We start from the raw sequence: 18,520 nt of genomic DNA, 5'->3' as shown, positions 1-18,520 counted from the left end.
GGCCTGTGTTATCGGCTCTCGTGGGGGGTGGGGGGGGCGTCACGGTTATGCGGTCCCTGATGGGGTTCTTGCCCATGCCGCAGTTGCGCTTCGTGTTGGCGGTTTGTGGGGAGGTTGCCGCGGGTTGTGCTTTTTGTTGGCGGTCCGCTGTTGTGTCTATACCCTTTTTTTTATTAAGAACAATTAAAAAAAAAAAACAGTTTTTTTTATTATATTTTATTTTATCTATATATCTTTTTTTTTATTAAACAATGAAAACAACTCACTTCTCCTCACAAGCACACCAGGAATCCATGAAACATGGAGGGCGGTTAAAATGTTGAGAATTCGGTCACAGAAAGGTCATAGACATCCAGATGGACACAAGATGTATGGACTAGCCTCCCAAGACATCTGGAGATGTACAGATAAGGTGCAGAGTAAATAACGGTTGCAACTCGCGTTTTCTTAACGTTTTCCTTACCGAAAAGTAGAAACTTAACAAAGATAATTAACCAACAAACAATAATTGTTTTATTATTAGTATATGTTTCCTACCTACACGACATTCCTAAAAACTAAAAAGTACGAATTCCAGAAAGCTTAAGTGGAAACATAGTTACGCTTAACCTCAGGACATTAAAATATAACTCAGAATAAAACACCAATCTCTGGAGAACTAAACTTGGCGAAGCCCCAAAATAATAATGTGACGAGGATCATTAAGAATATTCATTAAACATAGACGAATGATAACCCCGATACTGAGACCGAAGGAACTCATAAAATATAATTCAAGAATAAATGTAACACACAGGACCACATAAATGTATTGCAAACATCTCCTCAGCCACCTTTGTCTTCCAGCGGGGTCTGACAAGCAAGGAGGGAGCAAAAAGGTCACGGGGGGGGGGGGGGTTTGTGCTGACATTGTTTGTTTTCTCTCGCAAGAGACGCGGAGAGAGGAGAGGGTGCTCGCGTGTTTGAGTTAAGCACGGCCACCTTTGTCTCCCCGCAGCACAAACAGATGGTCCATGAATGCTTGGAGGGTTAGGAAAGGTCGCGAGGAGGGATCGCGGGGGTGTCTGCTTCTTCTCGCTTTGTTTGTGTTTTTTTTTTGTTGCCCGCTCGCAAGGAATGCAGAGAGAAGGGAGTCACGTTTTGAGTTAGGCACAGACACAGCGAACAAGCAGTCTGGGTTGAGTCGTGCTCAGTCTCGCAACTCGGCGTGTGACGCGGCGTTGCGACGGGGCTCGCAAGAGAGTTGGGGCAGATCGTGCCTCGAGGAGAGATGGGACGACGAGGGGTCAGAGAGTGACCGCCTGAGAGCAATCTGTCCAAGTCACGCTCAGTCTCGCAACTCGGCTTGCGACGCAGCGTTGCGACGGGGGCTCGCAAGAGAGCTGGGGCGGTTGTGCCTCGAGAAGTGATGGAACGAGGAGGAGTCGTTCGAGTCGCAGAAGTCTGAGTTCAACCTGGGTCGGGGCTGGGTTTCAGCCGTGCTCCGGCTGGCGGAGCGTCGTGAGGACACGAAACACCGATGCCGATATCCGGTGTCGCTTCTCGCAGAACGAAGTTAAGTGCGAGTGAAGCTGGCAGCTGCACGAACAAGGGAAGCACGGAGCAGAGAGAGTGACGAGTGACGACAAGCAATCTATATATATAAAATCGTGAATCTGTCTGTGTGTCTGTGTGTCTCCGGACCATACGCACTTTCATTGGACGCCGGTTGCCCCTGCCAACGGCTAGCGACGCCTTCGCCGCTTTCATTGGACCTGGCAACGGCTAGCGACGCTTTCGCCAAGGGCTGCAGTTTCATTGGACGGCGGTTGCCCCTGCCAACGGCTAGCCACGCCTTCGCCACTTTCATAGGCTCCGTAATTAATTAAATAACAGCCATTACTCAGTATTGTTCGAGCGCTAGGGGTGGGGGGGGGGGGGGGACCGGCACCCGTACCCAGCGTCAGCCGGGTGGGAAAATTAGGCGAGGCGGGAGGCTCTGCACGGTGCTAGGCCTCGACACCCACCACGCGAATCTAAGGTAAATTCATAAAAGTTTCACATCTTCTACAGAGTCGTGAGGGAGGGAGAGTGGCGAGGGAGGGAGAGTGGCGAGGGAGGGACTCAGCCTCATAACGAGTAACAGGTGTGGCGTTTTCACATCGCCACTGGGGAGACAAAGGCGGCCGGGCGTGGTGGATCCAAGTCCCGGCCGAAGCCGGGTCATGTCTATGTGTGTATGTGTTTATGTGTATGTCTGTGTGTCTCTATGTATGTGTGTATGTATGTGTGTGTGTTTATGTGTGTGTGTATGTATGTCCGTTTTTTTATGTGTTTATGTGTATGTCTGCGTGTCTGTATGTATGTGTGTATGTACGTGTGTGTATGTGTTTGTGTGTATGTATGTGTGTTTGTATCTATGTGTGTGTATGTTTTTCTGTGTGTGTGTGTATGTGTTTGTGTGTATGTGTGTGCATGTATGTGTGTGTATGTCTTTGTATGTGTTTGTGTGATTACGCTCGCATTACACAAATGTGTTGCAGCTCTAAGGCGTTCCTCGCGCAGCATTTCCGCTTTAATATTTCAGTCGTTTACTGTCGTACGCACCCTCACAGTCGTGTGTGTCTGCAGCAAGCGCGTGTATGTGTACCTATGGACGCACGCGCGTGTGTTGTGTAGGGGGAACGGTAGTGTAGTGGTTAGCGTGCTGTCTGTGTGTGTGTGTCTGTGTGTGTGTGTCTGTGTGTGTGTCTGTGTGTGTGTGTGTGCGTGTGTGGTGTGTGGGGAGCGGTAGTGTAGTGGTTAGCGTGCTGTCTGTGTGTGTGTGTGTCTGTCTGTGTGTGTCTGCGTGTGTCTGTGTGTGTGTCTGTGTGTGTGTCTGTGCGTTTGGTACAGATATAATGGGAGGCTGATCGACGCCCGGGTGCGATCAAGGGATGGCTCCCTATTGGTCAACCACGTTATGTATGCCGATGATTTGGTAATAGCTGCTCATTCAGAAGAGGAGTTGGAGGCGCTGTTGCTGAGACTGGAGCGTGCCACTAAGAGGTGGGGCCTTACCATCAGCCCCACCAAAACCAAGCACCTGCCTGGGTATTTTGTACCATCGGACACTCCACCCCCACAACTCCCAATTGGTGATGGGGCAGTTGTGGAGAGAGTGGAGAGTTTCCCATACCTGGGCAGTATGCTTATGACCGGCTCCAGTCTATCAGCAGAGGTCTCACTCCGAATCAGTCGAGCGGCAATATCTTTTCATCGGTTGCGTAACGCTGTGTGGAAGCTACCTGGTCTGTCGCTCCGCACGAAGCTTCAGGTCTTCTCGGCCACGGTCATTCCCTCCCTTCTCTACGCTTGCGAGACGTGGACCCCCCTGGTGGAGCATCTTCGCCGGTTGGAAACATTTAGGCTGGCCTGCCTACGATCCATCCTGGGTTTAACCAGGCTGGATTGTGTGAGGAGCTCACAAATCCTTGAAAGATCTGGGCAAAGTCCCATCAGTGAGCTCCTCCGGCAGGCAAGGCTGCGTTGGCTGGGTCATGTAGCCCGCATGCCCAGCCACCGCATGCCTAAACAGCTTTTGTTCGGCCGGATCGAGGGGGCTAGACGGGCGCGGCACGGGCTGGAGAAGAGATGGAGTGATGTGGTACAGGAGGACGTGGAGCTGAGTGGACTTGCCGATGACTGGTACCAGCGGTGTCAAGATCGGCCTCAGTGGAGGAGGCTCGTGAAGGACGCTACTGGGCAGTTGGAGGCAGTCGCCCTCCAACAACAACGGAGGGCGGAGGAGCGACGCTCACAACAACGAGCGGAGCGCCGGGTGGCTAAAGCACAGCAAGTTGGCACAGTAGGGGGCACAGGTGGTGCATCAGCCAGTCATCTCGGTCATCTCGGTCAGTCGACCAGTGGCACCTGGGTCTGCCCCGTGACCTCCTGCCAGCGGGCTTTCGACACTTCACGTGGCCTCAAGGTGCACTTGGCCTGGCACAAGCATCGTGGTGACGTCACCGCCACTTAGTGGCGAATGGCGGTTGTTGTTGTTGTGTCTGTGCGTGTGTGGTGTGTGAGGAGCGGTGGGTGTAGTGGTTAACGCTACGCTGCGCTACAAACCCGGCGAACCGAGTTCGATTCCCGCTCACGGCCACCACCGGTGACGATTATTTGAACCTCCCCTAGGTCGACTCAGCCTCAAACGATTAACTGGTGTGGCGTATTAACATTGCCACTGGGGAGACAAAGGCGGCCGGGCGTGAGTGGTGAGGGAGGGAGAATGGTGAGGGAGGGACTCTGCCTCAAAACGAGTAACTGGTGTGGCGTATTAACATCGCCACTGGGGAGACAAAGGCGGCCGGTCGTGGTGGATACAAGTCCCGGGCGAAGCCGGGTAGTACAGCTAGTCAACCTGTAAAAGGGCGGAGATCGCCAAGCGTCGACCAAGTGTGCAAAGCAGAGAGCGCGAAGCAGTGGAGAAAGCCTGGTCAAACGGCTGTGAGGAAGAGGACAGCACCATCGAATGCGCCGTGTGTTTGAGGGCACACCTACCAAAGACCAGTGTAAACAGACAAGACGTCACCGGGCGTCACCGAGCGTCGTGCCAACTCGTCATCCAGCAGTGGAGAGAGAAAGAGCGCAAGAGCAGCACAACTCGGACGTCACCGGGCGTCACCGAGCGTCGTGCCAACTCGTCATCCAGCAGTGGAGAGAGAGAGAGCGCAAGAGCAACACGACTCGGACGTCACCGGGCGTCACCGAGCGTCGTGCCAACTCGTCATCCAGCAGTGGAGAGAGAGAGAGAGCGCAAGAGCAACACGACTCGGACGTCACCGGGCGTCACCGAGCGTCGTGCCAACTCGTCATCTAGCAGTAGAGAGAGAGAGCGCAAGAGCAGCACGACTCGGACGTCACAAGCAGAGACACGTAAGAGAGGCTCGCGGCGGCCACGCCCAACCCAGAGAAAACTTCTGGCCACTGTTTGTATCCTCCTACACCACACAAGCTAACGACACAATTAATATTACGAGGGGACAACGCACACACAGCACGCACACGAATAAGACTTTAAAAAAAAAAATTATCTTTGCGTTCCAAAAAGGGTTGCCATTTCGAGGTGGTGCGTTCAATATCAACTGATCGTGCAAAGCAGTTGCTGCCGTCGAGTTACATGAATAATAAATGTTTTAGTCATTCATTTTCGTTAACTGCATAATTTCGCCAATGAAGAAGTATTTTTAGTCATTCATTTTCGTTAACTGCATAATTTCGCCAATGAAGAAGTATTTTTAGTCATTCATTTTCGTTAATTGCATAATCGAGTTACATGAATTTATTGACGTATACCTGCTTTCGCATAAGAGAGTGTCATGTGCTTGTTTATAATTAAAATTGCTTAACACCAACTGTCCGAGTGCTTCTATCCAAGTCCATGCAAAACTGTCTTATTCTTGATAACTGTATCCTGTGATGAGATCTGAAACTGGAGACCTAAAATAACAAACACACTAAGATAATCAGTAAATGTTTAATCGATGATAATCGTGTTATCCTGATTGATATAACTGGATAAACGAAACTAAGCGTAATTATCATAACTGCACACAGTAACATAATCGCAAGCATCTGCATAAATTACTACGATTATCTCCGAGATTATCATAATTTATGCATATAATTACATACATTATCATAATTTATGCATGTTAATACACACATTGACATAATTGATGTGATTTGCGCATTTTTTGGAAAATTATTAATTTTTATTATTTTTATCAAAATTTCATAACACAACACATACAGCACCGCGGGGGCGCCGGAGTGGCACTACGTGGTTATGGTTCGCAGGAGACACTGCGGTTGTGCTGTATGGTCGCGGGAAGTGTTGCAACCAAGGTTTTCTTTTTTGGGGTAAATTGTTTTTTCGTGTTGGTGGTGTTCCTCGGGGTTGCTTTGCCTGTCCACCGGTTGCAGTTGCAACGGCAACTGCGGTGGACAAACAGTACACATGCCGGTGAGCATATACACGAGTGTGTTGGCAGGGCGGAGGAACTGGGGCAAGAGTCATGGAAGACCCTATGTGGAAGCCCCTGGAACCTGCTAGAGGGTTCGAGAAGAAAGGCGCGACCAGGGCGGAGCCAGGCCGCGCTGGGTACAATAAAAGCAGCTGAGAGCGGAAGCTGAGCACTGCCGGTTCTGGGAGTGGGCTCGTATCGTCGTCGCTGTCATCTTCGCTAGATATTGTGCGGCCGGATAGTTGTTGGCTGTCTCGGTCAGCGCCATTGGTGTTCCACTGTCAGGTTTGTGTTTAGGCTCGGCTAGACGACTAGAGAGAGCTCATTTATATTTAAGCAATCTAAGCAATCAAAAAAAAAAGATCAATGGAATCTTAATAAATTTAAACTCTAACCCCGCTCTCTGACGTCACCACTGCATTACCTCATCGGCGTGAGGGGGAGGTGTACCCCGCCAGTCACGTCATGTTACCTGCTGTCATGTGACGTCACGAGAAACCAGGAAGCTACCGATCCGCGCGCGCGCTCATTGAGATCCGAGGTGAGAAGTTCACATCGTGGTTGTTGTTTACCCAGGTAGAGCCTCGCTCCTCTCTCTCTTGTAGGGATATCAATTGAGTAGCAGCGAGTATGGAATCGATGTCCAGGTTGGAACATTACAACGCGGGGCCTAGCCATGAGGGTGCCTTGTCTCCTGCCCTCGCCTGATTGCATTTGCTTTAATTCTCTGCTGAAGTTTAATTTGTCTTCATCTGGCTCACTACTTTGAATTTTTTTTTCTTTTAAATATTTCTACAGTTTTTTTGCTCTTACCAGGCCAAGCCCACTTCATCTGCTATACCGCTCTTGTTTTCAGAAGCGACCAACCCACAACAAAGTGGCTTATCAACGTGTGGAAATGTCTGTCGGTCAAATACTCTAAACGCGTGGTGATGTTGACTCTAAACGTGGAGGGGAAAACCCTGAGGATCCGGAGGAAAATCCACGCGACCACGGGGAGAGAGAGAGAGACACGCAAACTCCAAATATACAGGAGGGGTCGCGATCGAACCCACCACCTCCTGTATTCCAGGAGAGGCAGTTAACATCTCCCAGCCACCATGGTGCACACTCGAGTACATGACCACAATGAGTCTCAGCACTCTAATTCAGGAGCGTTCTGCCGAGTTGGTTTTGCTGATGCACCCTTTAGACCGATGAACAACTATTTTAATGATAATTGTTTTTTACACTTCTATCTGGCAACAAAACTGACACCTTCTTTACGAGGAGTCATGTTTGCATAGACCACAATACCTGCAGTCATAATGAAAAAAAACATAACTCTGATAATGTATGCACTGTCCTTGAAATTGATTGGTCCACACCCGAGACAGCTTTCTGTAGAGCCTCGTCTCTCTCTCTGATGGTGCATTGTCTTTGAGTTGTGCGCCTTTTGGCGTCATCTGGTCCAACACCATGTGAGACTAGGCTCTAAGGTAAGCTGTCTCGGGTGTGTGGACCAATCAACATCAAGGATAGTGCATATATTATCAGAGTTATGTTTTTTTTTTCATTATGACTGCAGGTATTGTGGTCTATGCAAACGTGACTCCTCGTAAAAAAAGGTGTCAGTTTTGTTGCCAGATAAAAGGGTAAAAATTTTTTTATATTTTTTAATGGCAAATGAGATTCCAATGGTGTAAACTATTTTTATATTACCAACCAAGGCTCACAGAGCTGTTAGATCTTTTGTCAGAAGCCACCTGGCCATAGATGATAGCTCAACGAAATGGCTTTTCACGTGGAAGATTGTAGCAGCCAAATAATCTAAATGCATGTTACTAAATGTGGAGGGGAAAATCGAAGGACCCGGAGAAAAAATAATCCGAGTGAGCGAGTGTACTCATTTGTGTGAGTGTACTCCGTGAGCGTACTCTGCGTGCGTGAGTTCGATTCCAACCCTGACGCATTTATAATTGCAGTTTACATTTTTTTTCTCTCTCTCCCTGTAGTGGCATTGATTTTTCTCCACATTTAGAAACATGCATTTTGAGAATTTTGCTGCAATACATTTCCATATTTTAACCCACTAAGTTGAGCTATCATTTGTGTCCAGGTCGATTCTGAAAAAGAGCTATGCAGCTCAGATGGCCTCACCTGGTAAAATAAAAATAGTGTACTGTGTTTGAGGGTTTTCCAATTTAATTTCTTATTTAGCAGTTAAAGATTATTTTCAGGAGGGTCCTGCATTGGACTGTTTGACCACCACCAAATATATTTTGAGTTTAGGTTTGGAAGAAAAACGGAAAACCCAGTGGAACACCAATGCTGACGGTGACGGCCGACGCCAGGATAGCGACCACGGGCTCGAAGCTAGGGCAACCCGGCTCTTGTCCCAAGAAAGGAATCCGCTCCCCGCTGCCCTCCACGGTGGCTGCACGCTGATCCCCAACTTTTCCAGGAGGTCGGTACCTGCAATACACTCGTGGCATAACACGCTCGACACGTATAACTCCTGGTTACACACCTGGTGTCCGAGGCGACCCTTAAGGGTGACCCTCCCCAGCAGTCCCATCCCAGTTTCACTTGCAGTGTGCAGCGCACGATCCGGGGCCTGTAGGCGGCTCACTTCAACCCCGACCACTGTTGTATCCTAACCCTTCTTCCATAATTGAGATTAATAATATTTGATGATTTTTATATATTATCTTTTTACTTGTTTTTTTTAATGAGTGAAACACACCAAAGCGCACCAAACTGCAAAACACCAGGTGTTGTTAAGTAATGAACGAGAGGAGGGCTAGGATGACAGAATTGCAACCTTGCTTCAAGGCAAAGGCAGTGAAAGGAAGCAGAGGGCCTTTGTCTAAGTCATAACCACAGAAAGCCAGGAATCATCACTGATTGTGTGTTAGGGATTCCGAGCTAATTAGAACACGTGCACACAGAAAGGGAGGTAGAAGCACGCCTTGTTCTCCTGCAGCTGAGGAAACAAAGATAAACCCAAAGAGGCCTTGGACCTGAAATTAAGAATAACATTCCCAGAGCAGAAGGTTGGAGGGACAGGGGAGAGCTGATTTAAAAAAGTGTTGTATATCTCTCAAGGCGGGCAGACCCAGCTAAATAACACGGCTGCGGGGGTCACCAGAAGTTCGCGTTCGCCTAGTTAAGACAAAAAGCTCAATTATTCTGTATTGCTATTAAAGTAACGTTAAAGTCGGAATTTAACAACAGGGTAGGCTAAAGTTATTGATATTCACACCCACTCCAATTAAACCAGGCCACAAGTTACGCCTACTGAACCATCACCATCATTAAGTCAATATGAAATGTTATTTCCATACTTTAATGCTTTCTATACAACTCGACCCGAAGCATATGCATGAAAAGACAAAAGTAAAACTTATGAAAAGCCAGGATAACGGGATGAATCACCACCAGGTCGAATATAAATACATAGTAAAAAAACGATGTTAAACCCAGGGTCGGAGAGAAAGGGAGATCCCGGCCGTCTTTGTATCCCCGCAGCGCGGGAGGGGAGTGTGTGTACGCTCGGGGAGACGCCTCCACTTGGGTCGGGCACCACGATGGGAAACGACAGACCTTGGGTTACATGCGGAATCATGGCTGTGAAATAGTAAGGGACAAATGTTAACTTAAAACTTTTGGCCATTTCTTTGTGCGCCGGGTCGGAGAGAGCGTTGCCCCTCCCTCCAGGTGGTGCGAACAAAGACGCCTATGAGACATTTGTGACGTCTGTGTTTTGGGTTCATGGGGAAGGCCAGACAGGAGATAATGTTGCGCCCAGACAGAGAGACGACCTCGAGGCAATTGTAACATCTGATTGTTTGCTCGTGGGTTTTATGGAGGGAGTGTGACAACGAATATACCGTCAGTGATGCACACAAGGACACACGGACGTACGGACACACACATGGACACACCTGCCTACGGACAGATCCTGACACAAAAAAAATTCGAAAGAAGTCCCGCCTTGTGGGCGGGATCCAGGGGGATTTTTCGGCATAAAGTAAAGGATCCTGAGCATTGGAAACCAGTGCGACGGGAGGGTCGACTCAGGAACGAGTGCGACCAGAGTGGGTCCACTCAGGAGTGCGACCAGCGGGTCCACTCAGGAGTGCGACCAGAGGGTCGACTCAGGAGCGAGGGCGACCAGCGGGTCGACCCAGGAGCGAGCTCGACCGGGAGGGTCGACTCAGGAGCGAGCTGCGACCAGCGGGTCGGCTCGACTCATCTTCAGCTCGTCAACCTCTGCCGAATCGGGGGTCTCTGCTGCCACCGGAGTGGTGAGCATCGCGGATCGGCGACAACCCAGAGCTGCACGCTACGAGCGAGTTGTGGGCGCCACCTACCGACCGGGTTCCGAACTGCGACAGCGTATCAACAGCCATCCGAACCAATTCGCCACGGGATCGACTGATACGTATGACGCGCACCGCCCCCTCACCACACGACCACCAGGCGTCTGTTTGACCTAAAGAATCGACTCCGAACACTGACTATTCAAGACAACTCTTACCACTCAAAAACACTCGAACCCATAAGCCATCCGTGGCTGGAAAGCATCACAACGAGACCGAGTGATGGCCCTCCGTCGTTTATAAGAGTATTCTTAATTTTTATCTTTAATATTTAGTGGGATGTACTCTTAATCGCATAAATTCCCAACAGATCCATCAATACGAACTGATTCTTGGCACCTCCTTCCGCCGAGCCACGCTCACGTGGGGAGTGGTGGCCCACCGGATCCTTATCAGGTGATCTGGTCCCCAATTAGTAAACTTGGTACAAGATAACGATCTTCGGAAAAGGAGCACCGTCGCAGGCCCTTACTCCGGGCCGTTCTGTTGTCAGATAACCTGCCGATGTATCTGTTGAGATTGGTGCCTTTAAGAATAATAACTGTTTTTGATTGTGTTTTTATCGCCGTATAATCTTTCAAGTATCTTTTAATCATAATCGCCGCACGTACTCGCATCCTCTACAAATATTCAACTGTCCCGTGACCCAAGGTGCTAACAACGTGATAAGGGTTGCGTATGGTCAATAAGGAGTGTGGTACTGCGTGAACAATATTGAGTATAATCATTCATTAGCGTTAAGGTTTTCTTAGCATAGTATTTGCATATTTCAACGACTCTCTCTCTCACTAACAACCATCGCGTTATGAACAATATTGAGTATAATCATTCATTAACATTAAGGTTTTCTTAGCATAGTATTTGCATATTTCAACGACTCTCTCTCTCACTAACAACCATCGCGTTATGAACAATATTGAGTATAATCATTCATTAACATTAAGGTTTTCTTAGCATAGTATTTGCATATTTCAACGACTCTCTCTCTCACTAACAACCATCGCGTTATGAACAAGATTGAGTATAATCATTCATTAACATTAAGGTTTTCTTAGCATAGTATTTGCGTGTTTTAACGACTCTCTCTCTCACTAACAACCATCGCGTTATGCGGGATCCATGTGCAGTTGTCAAAGTGAAATCAGACAATCGTTGATGATACTGTATTGATGCCGTGTTGACGTTCCGGGATTGAGAGTTCGCATATTATATCATAGTTAAGGTTGAATTAGTAATAAATTGATTAATACAGAAGTGGTTGTGTGATTCTTTCCTGAAATCTATGCATAAGATCTGCTTCTGCGTTGAGATTTGAACTTGGTGACCTTAATAAACACACTAATACATACTCAGTAAATGTTAAAACGATAACGGGGTGAACCGGGGACCTAAAAATATAACCACGAATAAACACTCTGGGAATGTTAAAGCGAGAATGAGACAACCTAGACAACGATGCCGAGTTAATCTAAGTTAATCTTGCATACTTACACCACACCTGCATAACTGCATACGATTAATTGCCTTATTCCGATCGATAACCCACCCTCGTCACCGAGGCGGGGTCTGGTTATCATAACGACTTGCATTATCATAATTACACCCACTCGCATAATTAATACGATTACCTCTCGAATTGGCATAATTAAAATGTGCGTAATTACATAAATTAACATATTTCCGGCTCCTGCTGGAGAGGCACAGAGAGAAGAACAAAGCTGTGCACGTGTCGTTCCTCGACCTTGAAAAGGCATTTGACAGGGTCCCCCACGACCTCATCTGGCACTCGCTTCGATCCCATGGAGTCCCTGAAACCTACGTGCATTGGGTGCAACTCCTATACAAGAACGTCACCAGTGCAGTCAGGTGTGCAGTGGGCATATCACCGCCATTTCCCATCAGCGTTGGAGTGCACCAAGGATCGGCCCTGTCACCACTCCTGTTTATCCTGTGCATGGACACGATCACTGCCGACCTGCACACGCCCCTCCCATGGTCAATTCTCTACGCGGATGACGTCCTCCTCTCAGATGAAGAGAGAGGAGAAGTGGAAAGACAAACGCGCCTGTGGAAGGAACGTTTGGACGAAAACGGGATGAGGTTCAACATCAAAAAGACGGAGTATATGGAGTGTGGCCCCCAAACCGACGGCACCATCAGTATTGACGGAGAAGATCTGAAGAAAGTGACGGACTTTAAGTACCTGGGCTCCACCATCAGCTCAGATGGTAGCATCACGACTGATGTGAGGTCACGAGTCAATGCGGCGTGGATGAAATGGAGGCAAGTCACCGGAGTCCTCTGTGATCGGAAAATGCCGGATAGGCTGAAGGGAAAAATATACAAGACCATCGTCCGACCGGTGGCACTCTATGGATCCGAGTGCTGGCCAGCCACAACTGTACACGAACAAGCTCTCCACACCATGGAGATGAGGATGCTCAGATGGAGCCTCGGGCTCACTCGATGGGATTGTGTCAGGAACGAAGACGTTCGGAAGCGACTTGGTGTGGCCCCCATTGCGGACAAGATGCTTGAGGCAAGGCTTCGGTGGTACGGCCATGTGATGCGAAGTGAAGAGTCATCAGTGGCCAAGACTGCCGTGCGTATTGAGCCAGAGGGCCGCCGTCCACGCGGACGTCCGAAGAAGCGATGGATGGACCGAATAAAGGAAGACATGAAGACGGTCAACGCATCCCCTGAAGATGCCCTGGACCGAGCCAAATGGAGAAGACAATGCCGAAAAGCGGACCCTGCGCCACAGCGGGAACAACGCTAGGAAGAAGAACATATTTCCGGATAATTACACATTTGGCCAAATTTCATTTAATTATTATTATTTCCACTGAATATTCATAACCCACATATACAACATAATAATTTCACCCACGCACGCATACAACATAACAAATTTTCATACCCAACATATACAACATAATGGGGGCTCGTCTTCCGGGATCTCTCGCAGACAGTTATGCATGAATTCAGGAACGAATCACTGATGTGTTAATCAAAGTGTTGTGAACTAACGTTGCCTTGTGATTGTAAACGGGGGTATACAAACAAACGCGCTCTGAAGGGAGGTACCAGAGTAGCAGAGTATAACAAAGACAGCTGGGCTGAGATTATTTGCTCGAGTTGAACTGACGCATCCTGTGATACAATTGTTTATATGTGCTCTGAAGGGGAATTCTAGTAACTCACGACGCACATGAGATGTTAGAATTAAGATACACTCTTAAGTCTATTAACCACACTACATAATAGAGATGGCACAGGATCCACAACATTCTGAGTTTGACACACCAACGCATAACACTGATACAGAGTGGACCTCTGAGGAGGAGATGGAATCTATGGAAAAACAATATCGGGAATTTGTGTTAAAACGTACTGGACGGACTGCTAGCCAGCAGACGGAGCAGAGAGATATATGGGAGGGGAGCCATACAGAAGATGTTAAGGCCCATAGAAGGAAACTACTTAAGGACGTGATGAAATGTGGCAAAGCCAAACGTGACGTAAAAATTGCAGAAATAGCGAGGGTAGACTCGTATCTCCTCGCACAGACAGACAGAGAAAGATTATGGAATGAGGAAAAATTTGAAAGGGAGAGACAAGAGAAACTGTCCTTAATGGTGCAGGTAGAGCGTCTGCACGCCCTCGTGAGAGAGAAAGAATCCGCACTAAATGCACCAGTGAAACACCCAGACGTTGATACACAGAGCACATACGGGAGTAACAATTTACCACACTCCGAGCCACGGGGACGTAGCCCAGGGCCAGATCCCACAATGAGTATGGCTACTATGCAAAGCAATTTTGATAAAGTAACACCCTCGCAAATCGAGGAGAGAGAAGAGGAAATAATAATACAAACGGGAAAACATGAGGCCGACCACCCCAACGTTAGAGAGAGACAAATAATTAACCCTAAGTCATCAGGATACACTGTAATGATAGAGCGGGAAAGGGCGGAGCTGGTGCAAGACGGGAAACATGACATAAACAGAACACCAGGCAGACGCACGCTACGCAAGTATGACCGACATGATGCAGATGACAGAGACAGCTCACCAGAGAAACGCACCTCGCACAAACACGACCAACACGACACACGTAACAAGAGCTCACCAGAGAGACGCACATCACACAAGCATGAGCCATGGGATAAGCAGAAATCACCGAGCCAAATTGACCCACGTAACAGGTGCAAAAGGCACTACAAAAGTGATGTTAAGCAGAGCCATCGTGATGGTGACGGCTCATCTGACACTGACTCCTCTGACAATGACCAACCCGACACGGATAACAGGAGCTCACCAGAGAGACGCACATCACACAAGCATGAGCCATGGGATAAGCAGAAATCACCGAGCCAAGTTGACCCACGTAACAGGTGCAAAAGGCACTACAAAAGTTATGTTAAGCAGAGCCACCGTGATGGTGACGGCTCATCTGACACTGACTCCTCTGACAATGACCAACACGACATGGGTACCAGAGAGAGCTCACCAGAGGGACGCATGACATGTAAAAATCACCCACGCAAAACCACCCGCACCAAAAATCACAGAGACAGGAATCCCGATAACCATGAAGCACGAGACAAACATAAATTCAACACCTCACCTAGCAGGCACCACTCACGTAGTAGGCAGCATGAAGGTCGAGGACAAAAACACTCACCACATAGACACCGCTCAAGGAGATCACGCACACCAACCCACAAGCACGAATCACAAGACCCACATAAGGAAAACAAGAGACACAAGCAACGGGACAGATACGAATCCTCGGACAGAGGGAGATCACGACACAGACACGGGACACATGACAACAGTGATAGTGGAGACAAGGGTAGCTCAAGGGAGCACTCCTCAGGAACCGACACCACTGATGACGAACAACACACTTTTAACAGTAAGACACTAAAACTAATGGACAAAGCACTCATGAGAATTCCCTATTTCGATCCACATAACAAGAACAGGGATATACACACTCACATAGCTACAGTGGAACAGGAGGCTAAGATCCGGGGTCTGGGTAAATCAGCAGGAAAGGCATGTTTATTATCAAGGAGCCTACATGAACCCGCCAGACCATGGGTAGCCTCCCTGCCAAACAGGGTGAAGAGTGACTTTAAACAATTGAGCCGAGCAGTAGTTAAGAGATTTGGGGAATACTCCACACTATCCGAAGGATTGAACGCGGCAAAGGTGATGACCCAGTGTGTAGACGAAGACCCACGAGATTATCTCCTACGCCTTAAGAAAGCATATTACGCAGGGGACGTGGACAATGCCCAGGGAGATAAGACAGTCTTAAAAGTGATGTTCTTCCAATCATTGAGACCTGAAATAGTGAGAATAGTAGGAATGATGTTGGACCCCGAGACTGCCTCCCTACGCCAGATTGAAAGCAAGGCCCACACGGCCTGGGTGAACGGACGGAAAACCACTGGCATAGCCAAAACCCACATCGTCACCAGAGATAAAGAATGCCTCGATCTGGAGGGAAGCGAATCTCCAAGGAATAATATTAGCGCCACACGGGGTGGACATGAATTCCCCCAGGAGAGGGCGCCTAACCCAATAGAATCGACACCCGTCCACAACACGCTGAATAACGTTCCACGTGGGGGGAGGAACGAGGCCAGAGGAACTTGGCACCCACAGCCGCCACCACCATGGAATTCAGAAGAGGGCGGAGGCTGGAATTATGGAGGAGGAAGAGAGAGTGACGGGCCACACCTACCCCGCGGAGGCCGACGCCCACCAAACCAGTCACCATATCGTCCCCTACTGCCGCCTCCACCAGCAATAGAGCATAGACCACCGTTAGCTAACAGGAATCGATATGCTCACCACATTAGGATGGAAAAAGAGCTCCTAGGGAGTATGAAGACTTCCATGCAAGTAGCAAAGGGAAGAATACCAACTATACCCACACAGGAGGAGGACACACCCAGAGCAAAGGTAGCCCAAGTGAACGTAGAGAAGACAAGAAGCCTCGAAGCAATCACCGAAGTGGTACCAGAGGGAAAAGGGTACCATCTGGGGGAATTGATTCCCGTAGGACCAGTCGGACGAGTCCACGTGGAAGTAATACTGCAAGACACCCTGACCAGCCAAGGCCTTTGTGATACTGGAGCAGAAATATCCATGATATCCAGAGAATTATTTGACGAACTCCAGACTGCCCTCCAGAGGAAGAATGAAACACTACAAGTGATGCCAAGTAAACTTACCTACTCAGGATGTGAAGGGACCCACATGCGACCATTGGGCAAAGTTATGACGAAGTTGACGTTCAACAAAATCAACATGAACCATCCCCTATATGTCGTACAATACCCAGGAAAAGAACTGATTATTGGGATCGAACTGCTGAATCGCCTGAAACCCATTATGAACCTTGAATCCCGACAAATTTGGGCACAGTCAATGCCGGAGCAACAAAGGGACTCAGAAGATGAAGACGTTATGAGAGACTCCACGGGAATCCAAGTGATAACACAAGAGCTCGACGACCTATCAACGACAATCAGGAACGAAGACGAGCTACCCGCAGGAATTCGAATCACTCAGCTAATGACTAACAGACTGAGAGAAGACCGAAAGGAAGCCGACTTAGAGTCAGTATCACCAAATGACCGTCCCCTCATGGAGTATATACTGCCCCCTGGAGGCCAAACCGACGAACTGCAAACTGATGAAGGAGAACACAAGGGCAAGAGCGTATTACCCTCGGATGAAGCCAAGGCAACTCAACCGATAGTAACGCAAAAGGAACTTTCAATTGAGCCGCCCGAAACCACGAAGGCCCTAGATCCAAACCAAGAGAAAAGAGTCCTTACAATAGAAGAACAAATAGAACAACAAATTGAAGCAGCAGACGCCCTAGAGAGCGACACTCAACGAGACGAGCTACGACAACTGCTCCAAAAATACAACTCCCTGTTCTCCAAAGACTCCTATGATTGTGGCAAAACCGACCTACATGTGGTATCCATTCCCACACTGGAGGGAGCACCAGCGGTATACGTGAAACAATACAAGATTCCACTGGCCGCCTATGAATCGATCCAAGAAACCCTAGAGAACCTACTCAAGAAGAACATAATCCGGGAATGCAACTCGACCTACAACTCACCCATTTGGCCAGTACTAAAACCCACGGGAAAATGGAGACTCACGATTGACTACCGACAACTCAATAAAACAGTTCCCCTATCTCGATGGCCAATGGCAGAAATCGACCACGGTCTCAACCAAATAAAAGGCGCAAAGGTACTCACCACAATGGACCTAGCAAATGGCTTCTGGACCATGCCAGTAAAAGAAACCGATCAATACAAGTTGGCCTTCACCTTCGACGGAATACAGTATACCTGGAATCGCTGCCCGTTCGGATACTCGAACTCACCCGCAGACTTCAACATATTCCTCCACAAGGCGATGGGCGACGCAAAAGAGCGAGGCACCATCGTCTACGTCGACGACATACTAGTCAAGGACTCCTCATGGGAAGAACACCTCGAGAGCCTCCAGCACACCCTCGAGCAGTTAAAGGAAGCAGGCGCAAAGATTTCAATACAAAAAGGACAGTGGGCACGCAAAAGGGTGGACTACCTCGGGCTCCAGGTCGGCACTGAGGGAATGTTACCCCAGACCAAAAGACTTGAAGCCCTCCTCGCACTCAAATCGCCCACCACAGTCACGACCCTTCGGAGCTTCTTAGGGATTTGCAACTACCTTCGACAGTTCGTGGACGACTACGCAGGAATCGTTCGACCCTTAGTCAAACTACTGCAAAAAGACGAACCATGGGAGTGGGGACAGGAACAGGAAGCCGCAGAAAAAGAATTAAAACGACAGATCACAGAGGCATCCTGCCTAGCATACCCAGAGAAAGGGAAAGAATACTACCTGGAGACCGCATACTCAGATCATAGTATCAGCTCGGTACTGTACCAGAGACAGGAAGCAGAGAAACGAGTTATTGCCTATGCCAGCAAAGCCCTCCGGGGAGTGGAGATGAAGTTCTCCGAGTGTGAGAAGGCGATATTTGGAAACATCTGGGCCATACAACATTTTCGGAACTTGTTGAACGGAGAGAAGATCATCCTGGAAACGAATCATGAATCCTTGGCATACCTCAACA

The 18,520-nt window shown here is 48.5% G+C and overlaps 1 pseudogene; it reads left to right on the top strand.

Moving 5' to 3' along the window:
* The window catches only part of LOC133361502 (zinc finger protein ZFP2-like), a 34,849-nt pseudogene that overhangs the window by 54 nt on the left and 16,275 nt on the right, over positions 1 to 18,520 (top strand).

The sequence above is a fragment of the Lethenteron reissneri genome, unplaced genomic scaffold (genome assembly GCF_015708825.2).
Source record: "Lethenteron reissneri isolate LAM-NWPU_2019-01 unplaced genomic scaffold, ASM1570882v1 scaffold_112, whole genome shotgun sequence".
NCBI classification, from domain to species: Eukaryota; Metazoa; Chordata; class Hyperoartia; order Petromyzontiformes; family Petromyzontidae; genus Lethenteron; species Lethenteron reissneri.
Note: the sequence above shows the minus strand (reverse complement) of the source record. Positions and strands in the feature narration are given on the sequence as shown.